The 22,297-nt window shown below is 43.7% G+C and overlaps 1 long non-coding RNA gene across 1 annotated transcript in view; it reads right to left on the bottom strand.

The window, feature by feature from the left end:
• LOC120366547 (uncharacterized) overlaps positions 1 to 20,293 on the bottom strand; it is a 70,233-nt gene extending 49,940 nt beyond the window's left edge. Inside the window, exons 1-3 of the long non-coding RNA XR_005581178.2 lie at positions 20,208 to 20,293; positions 19,922 to 19,994; positions 15,719 to 15,855 (exon numbers count right to left, since the gene is read on the bottom strand). This is a non-coding gene — a long non-coding RNA (uncharacterized LOC120366547). The remainder of the gene's footprint in view (positions 1 to 15,718; positions 15,856 to 19,921; positions 19,995 to 20,207) is intronic.
• Positions 20,294 to 22,297: the final 2,004 nt, after the last annotated feature.

Below are 22,297 nucleotides of genomic sequence, written 5' to 3'. Positions count from 1 at the left end.
AAACTGGCTCCCACAGATCCAGGAACCAGCTGTGCCCTTGTGGACCTAGGCTCCAGGCCCACCGCCACATACCCAATGAACAGGTCCATCTGTTTGGATCCAGGCTCGATGCCAAGCCCCATGGACCCAGACGTCGGTCCACCCACCTGCTGACCCAGACACCAGACTAGCATGCCTGAGGACTCCATCAGCAAGCCCACCCACAGAACATGCCAGATGGCCAGTCCAGCATCTCTGGACAGGCTGACTGGTGAAGGGCTTTCCCAGACAAAGCCAGTCTGCAAAGACCAGAATGAGTCTTCACTTCTTCAGATGTGCAGACACCAATGCACAGCCACAAGGATCAAGAACAATCAGGGAGGCCAAGCACAGTGATTCATGCCAATAATCCCAAGCACTCTGGGAGGCCGAGGTGGGCACACTGCTTGAGCCCAGGAGTTTGAGACCAGCCTGGGCAACACAGTGAGACCCTGTCTCTATTTTTTTAAGGAAAAAAATTTAACTTGTCGTGGTGGCTCACGCCTATAATCCCAGCACTTTGAGAGGCTGAGACAGGTAGATCTCTTGAGCTCAGGAGTTCAAGACCAGCCTGGGCAACATGGCGAAACCCCATCTCTACAAAAAATTAGCTGGACGTAGTAGTGCACATCTGTGGTCCCAGCTACTTGAAAGGCTGAGGCAGGAGGATCGCCTGAAACCGGGAGGCAGAGGTTGCAGTGAGCCAAGATCATGCCACTGCACTCCAGCCTGGGTGACAGAGGGAGACTCTGTCTCAAAAAAAAATTTTTTTTTAAATAAAAACGATCGGCTGGGTGCAGGGGCTCACACCTGTAATCCCAGCACTTTGGGAGGCTGAGGCGGGTGGATCACTTAAGGTCAGGAGTTTGAAACCAGCCTGGCCAACATGGTAAAACCCTGTCTCTACTAAAAATACAAAAATTAGCCAGGCGGTGCACGCCTGTAATCACAGCTACTTGGGAGGCTGAGGCATGAGAATAGCTTGAACCTGGGAGGCAGTTGCAGTGAGCTGAGACTGCGCCACTGCACTCCAGCCTGGGCAGTGACAGAATGAGACTCTGCCTCAAAAAAAAAAAAAAAAAAAAAAAAAAAAAAAAAAAAAAAAAAAAAAAAAAAAAATCAGGGAAAGGAAAGGGAAACACACCACCACCAAAGGAACAAAAGAAAGTACCAGTAACTAACCCTAAAAAGAGGAGATTTATGAACTGGCTTACAAAGAATTCAAAATAATTATATAAAGGAAGCTCAGAACTTCAAGAAAATATGCAGAAACAATTCAAAAATATCATGAAAAAAATGACTAAAATGGAACATTTAACAGAGATTGAAATTATTTTAAAAATTAGGGGGTTTTTGTGTTTTTTGTGTTTTCTGCTGTAGGCTTAGTTGATTGCTGTTGAAATGGGAAAGTTCATGAAACCTGGGAAAGTGGTGCTGGTTCTGGCTGAATGCTTCTCTAGACAAAGCTGTCACCATCAAGAACACTGATAAGGGCACCTCAACCTTCCCCTACAGCCATGCTCTGGTGGCTGGAACTGACTGCTATCCCTGCAAATGACAGCTGCCCATGGGCAAGAAGAAGCTTGCCAAGATAAAGTCTTATTGAAGTCCATAATTATAATCATCTCATGCTCACAAGATACTCTGTGGATATCCCTTGAGTGGGATATCCCACTCAGAACTGATCAAGCAGAAAAAATAACCTATGAACCTGAAGACAGATTATTTGTAAATACACAGTCATAGGAGGAAAAAAAGGAATGAGAAGGAAATAAGACAGCTTATGGGATTTATAAGATAGCTTCAAAAGAGCAAATAAAAATTTCAAAAGAATTACAGAATTCATGAAGGAGAAGACAAAGACAAAGGAACAGAAAGTTTACTTAAAAAAGTAGTAACAGAAGGCTTTCCAAGTTTGGAGAAAGATACAAATATACAGGCATAGGTCAAAGTTCTACAATCAAATTAAATGCAAACAAGACTATACAAAAACATATAATCAAACCATCAAAAATCAAGGACAAGGAGAAGATCCTTGAAAGCATCAAAAGAAAAGCAGCAGAGACAACAGATGCTGGAGAGGATGTGGAGAAATAGGAACACTTTTACACTGTTGGTGGGAGTGTAAATAGTTGAACCATTGTGGAAGACAGTGTGGAGATTCCTCAAGGACCTAGAAATAGAAATCCCATTTGGCCCAGCAATCTCATTACTGGGTATATATCCAAAGGATTATTAATCGTTCTACTATAAGGACACATGCACATGAATGTTCACTGCAGCGCTGTTTACGATAGCAAAGACCTGGAACCAACCCAAATGCCCACTGATGATAGACTGGACAGGGAAAATGTGGCACATATACACCATGGAATACTATGCAGCCATAAAAAAATGATGAGCTCGAATCCTTTGTAGGGACACAGATGAACCTGGAAACCATCATTCTCAGCAAACTGACACAAGAACAGAAAATCAAACACCGTATATTCTCACTCATAGGTGGGTATTGAACAATGAGAACACATGGACACAGGGAGGGAAGCATCACACACTGGGGTCTGTCAGGGGGAAATAGGGGAGGGACAGCAGGGGATGAGGAGTTGGGGAGAGCGAGCATGGGGGGAATGCCAGATATAGGTAATGGGGAGGAAGGCAGCAAATCACACTGCCATGTGTGTACCTATGCAACAATCTTGCATGTTCTTCACATGTACCCCAAAACCTAAAATGCAATTTAAAAAAGAGAAAGAAAGGAAAAAACAGGTACAGGAGTTTTAATAAGGCTAGCAGCTGATTTCTCAGCAGAGACCTTTATAGGCCACGAAAAAGTAAAATCATGTATTCTGTGTGCTAAAGGAAAAAACTTCCAACCAAGAAGACTGTGCCAGCTAAGCCGCCCTTCAGAAATGAAGAAAAAAAGTCATTATACAAAAAAGACACTTACACATGCATGTTTATAGCAGCACAATTCACAACTGCAAAAACATGGAACCAGCCCAAATGCACATTGGTTAACAAGTGGATAGGGAAAGTGTGGTGTGTGTGTGCACACACACCCCACGGAATACTACTCAGCCATAAAAAGGAATGAAATAATGGCATCTGCAGCAACCTGGATGGAATTGGAGGCCATTATTTTAAGTGAATAACTGAGGAATGGAAAACCAAACATTGTATGTTCTCACTCATAAGTGGGAGCTAAGCTGTGAGGATGCAAAGGCGTAAGAATGATACAGTGGACTTTGGGGACTTGGGGGAAGGGTGGGAGGGGGTGAGGGATAAAAGACTACACCTTGGGTATAGTATACTGCTCAGGTGATAGGTTCACCAAAATCTCAGAAATCACCACTAAAGAATTTACTCATGTAATCAGCCATCACCTGTTCCCCTAAAACCAACTGAAATACAAAAAATAATTAAAAAACAAGAAATGAAGGAGAGACAAAAGACTTTCCAAGATAAACAAAAGCTGAGGGAGTTCATTGCCACCAGATCTGTCTTACAAGAAATGCTAAAGCTAGCTTGTCCAACCTGCCTCATTTTGTTGTTGTTGTTATTCTGTTCTGTTTTGTTTTAAGCTTTCCAAAGCCTGAAGCCATGGTTTTTAGTTTCTGTCTCTACTGGTAAGCAGTAAAGGAAGGGGCTTTATTGGCTCAACCAGAAAAAGAAACTAAGAACCCATGACCATATTCTCTCCCTTGGACACCCCTGTGCTAATTTTTCAAGCTGCAAGAAAAGTATGCTAATTAGTAACACGAAAAGATATGAATATAAAACTCACTGGTAAAAGCAAGTGTACAGTCAAATTCAGAATACTATAATACTGTAATAGTGTATAGACTGCTTACATAGTATAAAGGTTAAGAGGTAAAATTATTAAAATACTATCTACAATAATGTGTTAACAGATACACATTACAAAAAGACATAAATTGGGCCAGACACCATGGGTCACGCCTGTAATTCCAGCATTTAGAAAGCCCAGGTGTGTGGATCATGAGGTCAGGAGATTGAGACTATCCTGGTCAACACGGTGAAACCCCGTCTCTACTAAAAATACAAAAAATGGCCGGGCGTGGTGATGTGCGCCTGTAGTCCCAGCTACTCAGGAGGTTGAGGCAGGAGAATTGCTTGAACCTGGGAGGCAGAGGTTGCAGTGAGCTGAGATTGCATCACTGCATTCGAGCCTGGCAACAGAGCAAGACTGTCTCAAACAAAACAAAACAAAAACAAAAACATAAAACAACTGTGAACAAATAAATTCAGTAAAGTTGCAGGATATAAAATCAACATACAAAAATTAGTAGCGTTTCTACACACTAACAACAAACTATCTGCAAAATAAATCAAGAAAGCAATCTCATTTACAATAGCTATAGAAAAAAAGTAAAATACTTAGGAATAAATTTAATCAAGGAGGTAAAAGACCTGTACCCTAAAAACAATTAAGACATTGATGAATGAAACTGAAGATGATACAAATACATGGAAAGATACCCTGTGGTCATGAATTGGAAAAATTAATATTGTTAAAATGTCCATACTACTCCAAGTGATCTACAAATTTAATGCAATCCCTACAAAAATTCCATGATTGCTGGGCATGGTGGCTCACACCTGTAATCCCAGCACATTGGGAGGCAGAGGTGGGCAGATCACCTGAGGTCGGGAGGGAGACCAGCCTGATGAACATGGAGAAACCCCATCTCTACTAAAAATGCAAAATTAGCTGGGCGTGGTGGCACATGCCTGTAATCCCAGCTACTCAGGAGGCTGAGACAGGAGAATCACTTGAACCTGTGAGGCAGAGGTTGCGGTGAGCCGAGATCAAGCCATTGCACTCCAGCCTGGGCAACAAAAGCAAAACTCTGTCTCGAAAAAATAAATAAATAAATTCCATGACTTTTTTACAGAAAAAGGAAAAACAATACTAAAGTTTGTATAAACCACAAAAGACATCAAATGGTCAAAGTAATCTTGATCATTACCGGCAAAAAGAACAAAGCCGGTAATCCCAGCACTTTAGGAGGCCAAAGTAAAAGGACTGCTTGAATCTAGGAGTCTGAGACCAGCCTGGGCAACACAGTGAGACCTGTCTCTACAAAAAAAATTAAAAATTAGCCGGATGTGGTGGTGTGCACCTGTAGTCCTACATACTTGGGAGGCTGAGGTGGGAGGATTGCTTGAGCCCAAGAGTTTGAGGCTGCAGTGAGCTATGATCACAATGCTGTGCTCCAGCCTGGATTATAGATCAACACCCTGTCTCAAAAAAACAAAAGGAGCTCATGCCTGTAATTCCAGCACTTTGGGAGGCTGAGGCGGGGTGATCACCTGAGGTCCATAGTTCCAGACCAGCCTGGCCAACATCGTGAAACCCCATCTCTAGTAAAAATACAAAAATTAGCCGGGCATGCTGGTGGGTGCTTGTAATCCCAGCTACTTGGGAGACTGAGGCAGGAGAATTGCTTGAACCCAGGAGGTGGAGGTTGCAGTGAGCTAGGATTGCGCCACTGCACTCCAGCCTGGATGACAGAGCAAGACTCCATCTTAAACAAACAAAAAAGGCATTCAGATAGGAAAGAAAAAAGTGAAACTGTCTCTATGTAGAGATAACATGATCTTACATATTAAAAAATTCCAAGGAATCCACCAAAAAATGATTTGAACTAATAAACAAGTTCAGCAATGTCATATGATAGAGGATCAATAAACAAAAATCAATTGTGTTTCTATACACTAGCAATGAACAATCAAAAAATGAAATAAAGGGCTGGGCACGGTGGCGCTTGCCTGTAATCCCAGCACTTTGGGAGGCTGAGGTCCAGTGGACCACCTGAGGCCAGGAGTTCAAGACCAGCCTGGCCAATATGGCGAAAACTCATCTCTACTAAAAATACAAAAATTAGGTGGGTGTGGTGGCACACGCCTGTAGTCCCAGGTACTTGGGAGGCTGAGGCACAAAAACTGCTTGAACCCAGGAGGGAGAGGTTGCAGTGAGCCAAGATCGGGCCACTGCACTCCAGTCTGGGTGATAGAGTGGGACTCTGCCCCCACCCCTCAAAAAAAGAAAATTAAGAAAAAAATCCAGCCAGGTGCAGTGGTTCACAGCTATAATCCCATGAATGGGCTGCAGTGGGCTATGATGGAGCCACTGCACTCTAGTCTGGGCAACAGAGCAAGACTTTGTCTCTATAAAACAAAGCCCTGCCTCTGAGATAAAAGCATGAAGAAGTTAAAAAAAAAATTTTTTTTTGAGATGGAATCTTATTTTGTTGCCAGGCTGGAGTGCAGTGGCGCGATCCCAGCTCACTGCAACCTCCGTCTCCCAGGTTCAAGTGATTCCCCTGCCTCAGCCTCCTGAGTAGCTGGGATAATGGGCTCGCACCACTGGCTAATTTTATGTATTTTAGTAGAGAAGGCGTTTCACCATGTGGCCAGGATGGTCTTGATCTCCTGACCTCATGATCCGCCCACCTCGGCCTCCCAAAGTGCTGGGATTACAGGCATGAGTCACCGTGCCTGGCCTAAAATTTTTTATAAATTAAAAAAATCAAAATTTAAAGCAGTATCAAAAAGAATAAAATGCCCAGGGATAAATTTAACAAAGGAACTACAAGACTTGTAGTGAAAACTATAAAACACTCCTGAAAGAAATTAAAGATCTAAAAAAAATCCCATGTTCACAAACTATTAAGACAATATTGTTAAGTGGCAATACTCCCCAAGTTGATATATAGAGATTCAACATAATCTCTATGAGAATTCCAGTTGTCCCCTTTTCTTTTTTTTAAAAAAGAAATTGACAAACTGCTGAGTGTGGTAGATCATGCCTGTAATCCCAGCACTTTGGGAGGACGAGGCAGGAGGATTGTTTGAAGCCAGGAGTTTGATACCAGCCTGGGCTAAAAAGCAAGACCCTTTCTCTTAAAAAAAAAAAAAAAAAAAAAAAAAAAAAGAGCAAAGAGGATCACTTGAGCCTAGGAGTTCAAGGCTGCAGTGAAGTATGATCATACCATTGCACTCCAGCCTGGGCAACAGAGAAAGATTCTACGTGTAAAGGAAAACAAAAGAAAGGAAAAGAAAAAAAGAAAGAAATTGGAAAGCTGATCCTAAAATTCATATGAAAATTCAAGGACAGCCAAAATAATCTTGAAAAAGAACGAAGTTAGAGGACTCTCACTTCCTGATTTCAAAACTTACTACAATTACAGTAATTAGTAAGACAGTGTGATCTAGCATAGTGACAGACATACAAATCAATGGAATAGGAGTCCAGAAGTAAACCTTTATGTTTATGTTTTTTTTGTTTTGTTTTTGTTTTTGTTTTTTTTGAGACGGAGTTTCGCTCTTGTTATACAGGCTGGAGTGCAATGGCGCGATCTCGGCTCATCGCCACCTCCACCTCCTGGGCTCAGGCAATTCTCCTGCCTCAGCCTCCTAAGTAGCTGGGATTACAGGCACGCGCCACCACGCCCAGCTATTTTTTTGTATTTTTAGTAGAGACGGGGTTTCACCATGTTGACCAGGATGGTCTCGATCTCTCGACCTCGTGATCCACCCGCCTCGGCCTCCCAAAGTGCTGGGATTACAGGCTTGAGCCACCGCGCCCGTCCTCTATGTTTATGTTTTATGGTTAATTCTTTATTTTTTTTTTTTTCAGAGATGGGGTGTCACTATGTTGCCCAGGCTGGCCCTGAACTCCTAGGCTAAACTGATTCTCCTGCTTCATCCTCTACTAGCTGGGACTACAGATGGGTATCACCATGCCTGGTCTATGGTCAATTGATTTTTGATAAGGTTGCCAAGACAAACCAATGGTAAAAAGAGTATTTTTCAACAAAAGGTGCTGAGAAAACTAGATATCCCTGTCCGAAGAATAAACTTGTACCCCTATTCTCACACGATACATAAAAGTTACCTCAAAATGGACTGAGTACAGTGGTTCATGCCTGTACTCCCAGCCCTTTGGGAGGCTGAGGTGGGAGGATCACTTGAGCTCATGAGTTTGAGACCAGCATGAGCAATACTGGGAGATCTCATCTCTACAAAAAATACAAAAGTTAGTTGGGTGTGATGGCTCACACCTGTAGTGTCAGTTACTCGGGAGGCTGAGGTCGGGGGATCACTTGAGCCTAGGAGGTCAAGGCTGTAGTGAGCTGTGATCACGTTACTGCACTCCAGCCTGGGTGACAGAATGAGACCCTGTCTTGAAACAAAAATAACTCAAAATGGATCACTGTCCTAAATGTAAGAGCTAAAATAATAAAATTCCTAGAAGAAAAGATAGGAATAAACTTCTGTTACCTTGAGTTAGACAGTGATTTACTGGATATAACATCCAATGCCCAAGTGACAAAAAAATAGGTAAGCTGGACATCACTGAAAGTAAAAACTACTGTACATCAAAAGATACCATCAATAAAACAAAAAGACAACCCACGGAATGGGAGAAAATACTTGCAATTCATATTATCTGACAAAGAACTTATATTATATCCAGACATATAAAGAAATCCTGGCTGGGTGCGGTGGCTCACACCTGTAATCCCAGCTCTTTGGGAGGCTGATGCGGGCAGACTGCCCGAGCTCAGGAGTTGGAGACCAGCTGGGCAACACAGTGAAACCCCATCTCTACTAAAATAAAATAAAATAAAAAATTGACCAGGCATGGTGGTATATGCCTGTAGTCCCAGCTACTTGGGAGGCCGAGGCAGGAGAATTGTTTGAACTCAGGAGAGGCAGAGGTTACAGCGAGCCGAGATCACACCACTGTACTTTAGCTTGGGCGACAGAGCAAGACTCCATCCCCCACAAAAAAAGAAAGAAAAAAAAGAAGTCCTGCAACTCGGTAATAAAAAGACACATAATCCAATTAAAAATGGGCTACGAATTTGAATAGACATTTCTCCAAAGATATACAAACACATAAAAGAACATTCAGTATCATGAATTATTAGGGAAATGAAAATTAAAAGTATAATGAGACACCATTTTCATACTCACTAGGATGGCTATAATAAAAAAGACAAAACAAAAGGCGTTTATGAGGATATGGAGAAACTGAAACCTTCATACATTGCTGGTAGGAATGTAAAATGGCATAGCCACTTTTGCAAACAGTTTGATAGTTCCTCAAAAAGTAAAACGTAACACCAGGCACCATGGCTCACACCTATAATCCCAGTAGTTTGGGAGGCCAAGTAGGGCAGATCACTTGAGCCCAGAAGTTCGAGACCAGTTCGGGCAACATGGCAAAATTCCATCTCTACAAAAAAAATACAAAAATTAGCCAGGTGTCGTGGCACATGTCCATGGTCCCAGCCACTCAGGAGGCTCAAGTGGGAGATCACTTGAGTCCAGGAGGCGGAGGTTGCAGTGAGCCAAGATCGAGCCACTGCATTGCAGTCTGGACGACAGAATGAGACCTTTTCTCAAAAAGAAAAAAAAAGTTAAACACAGAGCCACCATATGACAGCAATTCTACTCCTAGCTATCCACCCAAGAGAAAACAAAACATATATCCACATAAAAACTTACACACAAATGTTCAGAGAAACATGAGTCATATTGGCCAGACATGAAAGCAACTGAACTGACCAACTGAGGAATGGATAAACAAAATGTGGTAGATCCATACAACAGAATATTATTTGGCATTAGGAAGGAATGATACATGCAACAGCATGGATGGACTTCAAAACATTATGCTAAGTGAAAGAAGCCAGCCATCAAGACCAGTATCTTGTATAATCGCATTTAGATGGAATATCTAGAATAGACAAATCTCTAGATAGAGACAGAAAGCATATTAGTGGGTGGCTAAGACTGGGGAGAAGACTAACAGGAAGTGACTGCTAATGAGTATGAAGCTTCTTTGGTGGGGGAGGGGGACGAAAATGTTCTAAAATTGATCATGTTTGGGAGGCAGAGGCGGGTGGAACACTTGAGGTCAGTAGTTTGAGACCAGACTGGTCAAAATGGCAAAATCCTGTCTCTACTGAAAATACAAAAATTAGCCGTGTGTGGTGGTGCCCGCCTGTAATCCCAGCTACTTGGGAGGCTGAGGCAGGAGAATCACTTGAACCGGGAGGCAGAAGTTGCAGTGAGTCAAGATTGCACCACTGCACTCCAGCCTGGGTCACAGAGTGAGACTCTGTCTCAAAAAATAAAAATAAATAAAGCTACTAAACAGTATACTTTTATTTATTTATAACAGTATTTATTATTTTTAACAGTACCCTTTAAAAGGGTGAATTTTACTCAGGAGGTTGAGGCCAGAGGATCACTTGAGCCCAGGAGTTCAAGTCCAGCCTGGGCAATATAATAAGACCCTGTCTCAAAAATAAATAAATAAAAGGTGAACTGAATGATATGTGACATATATCTCAATGAAGTTGCAACGAAAAGATGGAAGAAGTAACAGAATGTCTATGTGCTAATGAGAATGATCTTGCAGAGAGAGGGGAAAACTGGTGGAACCATGTCCTCAAGTAGGTCAGAGACAATGGGATCAAGTGGCAAAGTAGAGACAGACAAGATTTTTTTTTTTTTTTTGAGACGGAGTTTCACTCGTGTTACCCAGGCTGGAGTGCAATGGTGCGATCTCGGCTCACCACAACCTCCGTTTCCTGGGTTCAGGCAATTCTCCTGCCTCAGCCTCCTGAGTAGCTGGGATTACAGGTACGCACCACCATGCCCAGCTAATTTTTTGTATTTTTAGTAGAGTTGGGGTTTCACCATGTTGACCAGGATGGTCTCGATCTCTTGACCTCGTGATCCACCTGCCTTGGCCTCCCAAAGTGCTGGGATTACAGGCTTGAGCCACTGCTCCCGGCCTGAGACAGGCTAGATTTTGATGACAGTAGGAGCAGCTTATCTAGAACAGAGACGAAGGCAGAGTATATGTATGTGTACAGATGCTGTGTGGTGGTTGGATGTCATGGTGGGAATCGGTAGATGTTTTATTCCAATGGTTTTCATTTTTTTTTCAGTCAAGTAAGAAGCCTGAGTGTAAGGATGGGAGAGGAGATGTTGAAGATGTCAGGAGAGAAGGTATGAAACAATCTAGGAGGGCAGGAGAAGAAATGCAATGGAGCAAACAGAGAGCTGGATTTAACCAAGGCTGAGGCTACGCTCTGTAAAGTGGATGGTAAGTACACTGAAGTGACAGAAGGCAAAGGGAAGTGAGACTGTCTGTCCAGGAATGACTGTAACAGTGGGCCGTGGAATCTAAGCTGATTAAAGGAGGAACATGGGAGCATGGGGGAAGTAAAGGAAGTGAAAACGTTCAGTCCCAGTGGGGTTGAAGGACTGCTGGAGCTGGAGTACTAGCTGAGGTGGGCTAGAAAAATAGGAGGTACTGGCTAGAGAGCAGGATGCCTGAAACCGAGAATATGGAAACAATGCAGTCACAGGTACTGATAAGATCAAGGGTCAGGCCCGATGTGGTGGCTCACGCCTGTAATCCCAGCACTTTGGGAGGCTGAGTAGGGTGATCACTTGAGGTCAGGAGTTCGAGACCAGCCTGGCCAACATGGTGAAATGCCGTCTCTACAAAAATATAAAAATTAGCTGGGTGTGGTGGCAGGCACCTGTAATCTTAGCTACTCTGGAGGCTGAGGCAGGAAAATCACTTGAACCTGGAAGGCAGAGGCTGCAGTGAGCTGATATCGTACCACTGCACTCCAGCCTGGGTGACAGAGTGAGACTCTGTCTCAAAAAAAAAAAAAAGTCAGACTATTGGAGTAGGTAGCTGAGGTGGGAATGAAAGGCAAGATCATTGTGGGGTAGCAAATCACAGAACTGATAGATGAAAATACTGGAAGGATCAGCTATAAAGATATTAAAATCACCAAGAATTAGGACTGGACCAGTTTTAAAAAGAATGACAGTGAGATCATAGCTAATGTAGAAATGGTAATGACAGGGGCAGATATGTGTGTATGTATATGATGATACAGAGTAGTAGTTGATGGTATATTCTGATGATTTGAGATTTACAACAGGGTGGTTGATATTTATATAATCTCAAAGTATTAAATCACTTATTAATCATGAAGAAAAAAAGAGGAACTACAGTGGAAAAACCTGACAGACACCACCTTAAACAAGGACTCAAAGTGAACAAAACCAGTATCAGGACAAAATGATATCACGTGCCTCCCGATAGGAAGCGCTGAAAACATAACTTCTCTTCTGCAGTATTCTCACCGAAATTACATAACTTGAATATAATCACAGTGAAACTTGAGACAAATCCAAATTCTATGAAATAACTGCCCAGGACTCTTATAAATGGTCAAAATCATAAAAGACAAAGAAAGACTAAAGAACTGCTCCATATTGTTAAAGCCTAAGGAAGCATGATGACTAAATGTAATGTGGGAGTCTGAAAGGAAACCTTGAAAAGAAAACTGGCACTAGTGGAAAAACTGATGTAATCTAAATAAACCCTGCAGTTTCATTAAGAGTACAAGCAATAGCTCATTTATTATGTTGCACTTTATTGCACTTTACAGATACTATGTCTTTCACTAATTGAAGGTTTGTGGCAATGTTATACTGAGCAAATCTATTGGTACCATTTTTCCAACAGCATGTATTCACTTAGTGTCTCTGTCTTACATTTTGGTAATTTTCACATTTCAAACCTTTTCTTGTATCTGTTATGGTAATCTGTGATCAGTGCTTTTTTTTTGAGACAGGCTTTCAAGACTGTTGCCCAGGCTGGAGTACAGTCGTGTGATCCCAGCTCACTGTAGCCTTTGCCTCCTGGGCTCAAGTGATTCTCCTGCCTCAGCCTCCCCGAGTCGCTGGGACTAGAGGCACATGTCATGACGCCCAGCTTAATTTTTGTATTTTTTTGCAGAGACAGAGTTTCACCATCTTTCCCATGCTGGTCTTGAACTACTGAGTTCAAGCAATCTGCCCACCTCAGCCTCCCAAAGTGCTAGGATTATAGGCGTGAGCTACCACACCCTGCCTAGATCAGTGATCTTTGGTGTTAACTATTGTAATTGTTTCAGGGTACCATGAACCGAACCCATATAAGATGGCAAACGGGGCTGGACGCGGTGGCTCACGCCTGTAATCCCAGCACTTTGGGAGGCCGAGGTGGATGGATCACAAGGTCAAGAGATCGAGACCATTCTGGCTAACACGGTGAAATGCTGTCTCTATTAAGAATACAGCCGGGCGCGGTGGCTCAAGCCTGTAATCCCAGCACTTTGGGAGGCCGAGGCGGGTGGATCACGAGGTCCAGAGATCGAGACCATCCTGGTCAACATGGTGAAACCCCGTCTCTACTAAAAAATACAAAAAACTAGCTGGGCGTGGTGGCGCGTGCCTGTAATCCCAGCTACTTAGGAGGCTGAGGCAGGAGAATTGCCTGAGCCCAGGAGGCGGAGGTTGCGGTGAGCCGAGATTGCGCCATTGCACTCCAGCCCGGGTAACAAGAGCGAAACTCCGTCTCAAAAAAAAAAAAAGAATACAAAAATTAGCTGGGCATGGTGGCGCATGCTCCTGAGCTACTCGGGAGGCTAAGGCAGGAGAACTGCTTGAACCCGGGAGGCAGAGGTTGCAGTGAGCCAAGATGGCGCCACTGCACTCCAGCCTGACAACAGAGCGAGACTCTGTCTCAAACAAACAAACAGAAAAACAAAACAAAAAAACCAAGATGGCAAACTGAACTGAAATATATGTATGTTCTGACTACTCCACTGACGGGCTATTCCTCTGTCTCTCTCCCTCTCCTCAGGCCTCCTTATTCTGAGACACAACAATATTGAAATTAGGCCAATTAATAATCCCACAATGGCTTCTAAGTATTCAAGTGAAAGGAAGAGTCTCAACGTCTCTTATTTTTTATTTTTATTTTTTAGAGATGGGGTCTTGCCATCTTGCCCAGGCTGGTCTGGAACTCCTGGACTCAGACAATCCTCCCGCTTCAACCTCCCAAACAGCCAGGATTACAGGCATGAGCCATTGTACTCAGACTTCAACATCTCTCACTTTAAATCAAAGACTGGAAATGATTAAGCTTTGTGAGGAAGGCATGTTGAAAGCCAAGAGAGGCCAAAGGCTAGGCTTCTCATGCCAAACAGTTAGCCAAGTTGTGAATGCAAAGGAAAAGTTTTTGAAGGAAATTAAAAGTGCTATTCCAGTGAACACATGCTGATAAGACAGTGAAACAGTGTTATTGTGGATATAGAGAAAGTTTTGGTGGTCTGGCTAGACATCAGACCAGCCACAAAATTTCCTTAAGCCAAAGCTTAAATCAGAGCAAGGCCCTAACTCTCTTCAATTCTAATGAAGGCTGAGAAAGGTGAGGAAGCTTCAGAAGAAAAGTTGAAAGCTAGCAAAAGTTGATTCATGAGGTTTAAGGAAAGACGCCATCTCCATAACATAAAAGAGCAAGGTAAAGCAACAAGTGCTGATGTAGAAGCTGCAGGAAGTTATGTAGAAAAATCTAGCCAAGACGGTTGATGAACCACAGATTTTATTTTTACTATTATTATTATTATTATTTTTTGAGACGGAGTTTCGCTCTTGCTACCCAGGCTGGAATGCAATGGCGCGATCTCGGCTCACCGCAACCTCCGCCTCCTGGGTTCAGGCAATTCTCCTGCCTCAGCCTCCTGAGTAGCTGGGATTACAGGCACGTGCTACCATGCCCAGCTAATTTTTTGTATTTTTAGTAGAGACGGGGTTTCACCATGTTGACCAGGATGGTCTCGATCTCTCGACCTCGTGATCCACCCGCCTCGGCCTCCCAAAGTGCTGGGATTACAGGCGTGAGCCACTGTGCCCGGCCTATTATTATTTTTTTAAGACAGAGTTTCTCTTGTTGCCCAGGCTGGAGTGCAGTGGTGCGATCTCGGCTCACTGCAACCTCCGCCTTCCAGTTTCAAGTGATTCTCCTGCCTCAGCCTCCTGAGTAGCTGGGATTACAGGCACCCGCCACCACGACTGGCTAATTTTTCTATTTTTAGTAGAGATAGGGTTTCACCATGTTGGCCAGGCTGGTCTCAAACTCCAGACCTCGTGATCCACCCGCCTCAGCCTCCTAAAGTGCTGGGATTACAGACGTGAGCCACTGCACCTGGCCAACAGATTTTCAATGTAGATTAAACAGCCTTATGTTGGGAGAAGATGCCATCTAGGACTTTCATAGCTAGAGAGAAGTCAATGCCTGGCTTCAAAGTTTCAAAGGATAGGATGAATCTCTATTAGAGGCTCATGCAGCTGGTGACTTTTAACTTGAAGCCAGTGTTCATTTACCATTCTGAAAATCCTAGGATCCTTAAAACTATGCTAAATGTACTCTGTCTGTGCTCTATAAATGGAACAACAAAGCCTGGATGACAGCAAATCTGTTTACAGCATAGTTTACTAAATACTTTAAGCCCATTGCTGAGACCTGGTACTCAGATAAAAAGATTCCATTCAAAATATTACTGCTCATTGACAATGTACCTGAACACCTAAGAGCTCTGATGGAAATGTACAAGGAGATTCACGCTGTTTTCATGCCTGCTAACACAACACCCATTCTGCAGCCCATGTATCAAGAAGTAATACTGACTTTCAGGTCTTATTATTTAGAAAATACATTTTGTAAGGCTATAGCTGCCAAAGACAGTGATTCCTTTGATGGATCTGGGAAAAGTAAATCGAAAATATTCTGGAAAGGACTCACCATTCTAGATGTCATTAAGAACACTTCTGATGCATGAGAGGAGGTCAAAATATCAACATTAACAGGAGGGTAGAAGAAGTTAACTCCAACCCTCAGGGATGACTTTCAGGGGTTCAAGACTTCAGCAGAGGAAGTAACTGCAGAGATGGTGGAAATAACAAGAGAATCAGAATTAGAAGTGGAGTCTGAAGAAGTGACTGAACTGCTGCCATCTCACGACAAAACTTTTTTTTTTCTTTTTGAGATAGAGTCTTGCTCTGTCGCCCAGGCTGGAGTACAGCGGTGCGGTCTCAACTCACTGCAATTTCCACCTCCTGGGTTCAAGAGATTCTCCTGCCTCAGCCTCCTGAACAGCTGGGACTACAGGTGCCCACCACCACACCTGGCTAATTTTTTTTGGTATATTTAGTAGAGACAGGGTTTCACCATGTTGGCCAGGCTGGTCTTGAACTCTTGACATCGGTGATCTACCCGCCTCGGCCTCCCAAAGTGCTGAGATTACAGATGTGAGCCACTGCACCTGGCCCATGATTAAACTTTAATAGAGCCTGGGTAACAAAGTGAGACCCTGTCTCCACAAAAAATTTTTGAAAAATTCCTGGGCATGGTGGCACATACCTGTAGTCCCAGCTACTCCAGAGGCTAAGGCAGGAAGATTGCTTGAGGCCAGGAGTTAGAGATTAGCCTGGACAACATAACAGGACTCCACCTCTGCAAAATTTTAAAAATTGGCTGGGCGTGGTGGCACGCACCCATAGTTCCAGCTACTTGGGAGGCTGAGGCAGGAAGATTGCTTGAGCCTGGGAGAGCTAGAGTGAGCCATGACTGCGCCACTACACTCTAGCCTGGGTGATAGAGGTGAGATCCTGTCTCAGAAAAGAAGTTAGTAGATGAGGAGTTGCTTCTTATGGGTGAGCAAAACAGTGATTTCCTGGGATGGAATCTACTCCTGGTGAAGAAGCTGGGAATACTGTGGAAATGACAACAAAGGATTTAGAGTATTACATAATCCTAACAAAGCAGTAGCAGGGTTTGAGAGGACTGACTACAGTTTTGAAAAAAGTTCTACTGTGGATAAAATGGTATTAAACAGCATCACATGCTACAGAGAAACTTTTTGTGAAAGCAAGAGTCAATGCAGCAAACTTTATTAATGTCTTATTTTAAGAATTTGCCATAGCCACCCCAACCAGCAACCCCCACCCTGATCAGTCAGCAGCCATCAACATTGAGGTAAGACCCTTCACCAGCAAAAAATTACAACTTGCTGAGGGCTCAGATGATCATTAGCATTTTTTAGGAATATAGTATTTTTAAATTAAGGTATATACTTTTTTGATACAATGCTATTATACACTTAATAGACTATAGTACAATGTAAACATAACTTTTATATGCACTAAGAAACCAAAAAATTCATCGGACTTGCTTTATTGTGTTGGTTTGGAACTCAACCTGTGATATGCCTGTATGTACCAATGTTAATTTTGTAGTTAAACTGTAATTACATAATTTCTTTTTTTTTTTTTTTTTTGAGATAGAGTCTCACTATGTCGTCCAGGCTAGAGTGCAGTGGTGTGACCTCATGTGATCTCAGCTCAAGAGTTTCTCCTACCTCAGCCTCCCAAGTAGCTGGGACTACAGGCACATACCACCAAGTCTGGCTAATTTTTGTATTATTAGTAGAGATGGAGTTTTACTATGTTGGCCAGGCTGGTCTTGAACTCTTGACCTCAGGTGATCCACCCGCCTTGGCCTCCCAAAGTGATGGGATTACAGACGTGAGCCACAATGCCTGACCCAGTTTTTTTGTTGTTGTTTTTTTAAGACAAGGTCTGTATGTCACCCAGGCTGGACAGAAGTGGTGTGATCTCAACTCACTGCAACCTCCTCCTCCCAGGCTTAAGTAGTCCTCCCATCTCAACTGCCCAAGTAGCTGGGACCGCAGGTGTGTGCCACAACACCCAGCTAATTTTTGTATTTTTTGTAGAGACAGGGTTTCATGTTGCCCAGGCTGGTCTCGAACTCCTGGACTCAAGCGATCTACCTGCCTTGGCCTCCTAAAGTCCTGGCATTACAGGCATGAGCCATCACACTTGGCCCTGTTTGGGGTGCACTTTTGACTGTGACAATAACTGGAGATCATCAGTGACAACCCGGGCTACAGATCAGGGATGCTCAACCCTCTGCAGTGTAAAGGATAGCTTCACGCCACAAAGAATCATATCACATCCCATACACCTTTAGACTATCTCACCAGACAGTCATGTAGGTGAAAAACCTGTTCATTTATGTTTTTATTCATTCAACAAACGTTCACTGAGAGAAAGTCTACCAGGTGTCAAGCACTATTTCAGGTAATAGGTTTATATCAGAGAACACAAAACACAAAAATCCCTGCCCTTCTGGAGCTTACAATTGAGTGGGAGAGTCAGACAATTAACAGCAAACATACTAAGCAGTTAATGCTACACTGTGAAGAAGGTGTAGAATGCCACAGAACAGATAGAGCAGGGGCATGATAAGAGACAGCTGCGATTTTAAACAGGATGGTCAGAGGGGCTCTCTGAGAAACTGACAGCTGAGTAGAGAGGCCTGAAGGAAGTGAGGGCCTGCGCCTTGTGGATATTTGAGGAAAGAGCATTTCAAGTACACAAAACCCTCGAGGTGTAAGCGTCCCTAAGGTGTTCAAATAATAATAAGGAGGTCAGCATGAGTGGACAGAGTGAGCAAGGTGAGCAGAGTGAGCAGAGTGGTGGGAGATAAGGTCAGAGAGGTTAAGAGGGTCTAACCATGGATATTAATATATACTGATTTTTCCAGAAATTCAACAACCATATAAATTGAGAAACTATTCCACATTGTTTTGTTTAGAACTTTGTGAAGAATGTTCATCATTTAGGAAATGAACATTGGTGGCTTCTGAGCCACCAATCAACACACACGTAGCTGTCACTATCATTAAGTGTAAGACCATTTCATTATGTCTTCTAGTGGAGTCATATCCCAGTCTTTAAATACATATTATGTAATATGCAGTAATGTATATGTGATATTATATAATAATTTTATATATTACTCCTCCTTTACTACTCCCTATATTACAATTAGGGCATTGCATTGGTTTTCAGGGAATTATGTGTGTAGATAGATTCTATTTTCCATGCACTTCAATTTAGAATAGTGAAGCATTCCAAAATATACCATATATATATATACATATATATATATATATGTAAGCAATGTTGGGTCCAACAGGTATGAGAACAACCAAAACACAGCAAGAAAATAAAGGGAGTATTCAGAAGCCAGGATGAGAATGGAGGGAATTTTGCTGATAACTGAAGGTGAGTTCCTTAAGGCCTGGTCAAAGGATTTCAGGATGGAAATAGAAAATAGGATGTCCAGGGCTGTATGGAGATGTAACCAGGAGATCTGTGGGCTTCTTGTGGTGACTAACATTATATAAGGGGCCATTAAAAAGTGGTTTTTAATCTAAGTTGCTGCCCAGTTTGGGTGTCTTTACCTGTTTAACAGAGTAGGCTGGGGAGCAAAGAGAGTTCTCTCCTCAATGAGACCTGAGGTAACCCAAAGCCAGGCTCCATTTTTCACCCACAGCACAGGTTGGAGCCCCGGGCTAAGCTCATGTCCTCGGGCCAAACTTATTGCTATAAACTATGCACCTGTAGCCTCTTTAGGGTTAAGAAAGAAACAGGTAAAAAGAGGAAAAACAGTAACAGAGAAAGACAAGCATTCAGAAAGATCCAATGGAGGACAGATCAGAGACAGAAAAGACAGAGATTAAGAGAGACAATATGCTTTTGAATCAAGATAGTCATTATTTATTGAAAATTTTCTAGGGACTGGGTGCTGGGCAAAGTAACGCACATGCATTGTCTCAGGTACAGATTATCAGATCCCCATATAACAGATGAGGAAACTGAGGCCCAGGTGGGTGAAGGAGATGGCTCAAGGTCTCATAGCTGGTTTAAACTGGTCAGGTCAGCGTCTTATGTCTACTATGTCTCAAAAAGGGAGACAGACAGAAAGAGACAGAAATGGGATAGGATATGCAGACAGACACGAACGCAGACGATCATGTGAGCGGCAGGCCCGCACGGAATCATTTCGAAAGACACTGAGGGTAGCAGGTGGGGCCGCGGAGGACAGCATCGGGCACCGAGTGTTCTGCAGGGTACTCACTTGGTTGCCGTCTGGGAGCCGCAGGACTACTTGGCATCTCTGCCACCCGCACGATCCTCCGCAACCAATTGACCTAGGGTTTAGACACCGCCCAGTTAAACGCTTGCGCAGGCCCCATCCCTCGCGCGCTCCAGCCGGCCTCTTCCCGCTGCTACTCCCCCCAACCGCCAAGATGCCAGGATGAGAATAAACAGAATTTTGCCGATAACCGAAGGTTGAGTTCTTTAAGGCCTAGTCAAACGAGCTCAGAATGGAAAGAGAAAATAAGACGTCCAGAGTTTCTCACCTTACACCTCCAGCCGTCAGCGTCGGTACAAACGCTCCGGACGCCGCCGACGCCGACGCGGGCCGCCGCCGACGCCGCCGACGCCGCCGACGCCGCGCGCGCATTGATACGACAGACTTGCAGCATTAACTGGCAGATAGACCCTTCCGCGGGCTGGAGCGCGAGCAGGGGCACGGACCTACGCCGCTACGAACGGCTCCCTGGCTCCCATTGGAGGATTGCCCTTCTGCCTTTCCTGGGATTGGCTGGGGATGGAAGCACTTTATTTTTGTCCCCGAGGCTTAGATGCAAACTGAGGAAAACTCTGCCCCTTCGGAGGACTTTGGTTGGTTTAAGAGCCAAGCCCACCCTTTAACAGGATTGGCCAGGAAAGGAGTTCTTGTCTTTGGCCGTTTCCGGTCTATTTGACAGAGTTGGTGGGGGGCTAGTTGGGAATACGCAGGCGCGAAGCCGGAAGCCAAGCCAGGCGCGAGTCACCAAACAATCGAGATGCTTGGCTTCTTTGACGTCTTACTCTCCATAAGCCACCTTGCACTGCCTCCGTTCTGTTAAGAGACGCGATTCGCACCCAGTTTCCCACGGCTCCGCACCCAGTTTCTCACGGCTCCACACCCACCTTCAGGGATCCCTAAGCCAATTTTCTCTCTCTCAAAGTGAGCAGAGTTCCTAATTCCACATGTGTGGAGGATGAGGTGGTTATAGGGATGTGGCGCGGCACCCACCGGTCCCTGATACTGAGACACTGGTCAAGTGACAACCTTGCTAGGCGTCTCAGTTTAACCATCTGGAAATGGAAAAATGTTTTGAAATTTTCCTCGGAATGTGTGAGGATAAAATGAGAGGGCATATATAAATCAGTTGCCTGGGGGATAAATAATTAAGTTCTCTCCTCCCAGTTCTTTCCCAGTGCTCAGGCGGACAGAACTTTCGACCCAGAGAGGCAGACTAACTTATTTGAAGTCACACAGCAGGCCCCACCCCTTGCGCACTCTGGCCCTGTCTCTTCCCATTGTCACTCACAACCAACGACCAGTCTTTAAGGCGTCTCACCATACACCGCCAGCAGTCGGCGCAATAAGACCCAGAATAAAACCCAGGCCTTTCGTCTTCCAAAGAAAGCTGTTTAAGGAAGGAAAGAAGGGACGGACCCTCCGATTTGCAATAGTTCTTAATTTGGATTCTACAGACCTCTAATCGAGTCTGGGGACACGGTTTGGAGAAGTCCTTGAATTTGAATGGGAACAAATTTACATCTTTATTTTACCTCTCCTCTAACGGAAATTTAGCATTTTTTCAAAAAAGAATGTAACTAGCCATAGTAGCAGTAGTAGTAACAGTACTGATTGTCACTGATAGAAACCAGAGATTTTCATATCACATTGTAGATGTTGCAGATCTCTTGAAAATCATAATCTCGGCCGGGCGCGGTGGCTCAAGCCTGTAATCCCAGCACTTTGGGAGGCCGAGGCGGCTGGATCACGAGGTCAAGAGATCGAGACCATCTTGGTCAACATAGTGAAACCCCGTCTCTACTTAGAATACAAAAAATGAGCTGGGCATGGTGGAGCGTGCCTGTAATCCCAGCTACTCAGGAGGCTGAGGCAGGAGAATTGCCTGAGCCCAGGAGGCGGAGGTTGCATTACACTCCAGCCTGGGTAACAAGAGCGAAACTCCGTCTCAAAAAAAAAAAAAAGAAAAAGAAAAAGAAAATCATAATCTCTATTATTTAAAAATCATGATAGTCATTAGACCCTCCATTAAATCTTATGATTTAATGGATGAATGGGGAGTACATATACAATTATACTATAGTACATATATGCTTTTTCCATATTTTAATAACTAAACTTCAATATAACCAATTTCTTTTGTAATCTAGATATTTTATTCTATGAACTTAAACGCTTTTTTTTTTTCTGTGAAAAGGTCCAGCTGGGCGCAGTGGCTCATGCCTGTAATCCCAGCACTTTGGGATATAGAGGTGGGCAAATCACCTGAGGTCGGGAGTTCCAGACCAGCCGGGCCAACATGGTGAAACCCTGTCTCTACTAAAAATACAAAAATTAGCCTGGTGTGGCGGCAGGTGCCTG

Source organism: Saimiri boliviensis, chromosome X (genome assembly GCF_048565385.1).
Source record: "Saimiri boliviensis isolate mSaiBol1 chromosome X, mSaiBol1.pri, whole genome shotgun sequence".
NCBI lineage: Eukaryota > Metazoa > Chordata > Mammalia > Primates > Cebidae > Saimiri > Saimiri boliviensis.
The sequence above is the reverse complement of the archived record's forward strand: the minus strand, read 5'-3'. Positions and strand labels throughout refer to the sequence as shown.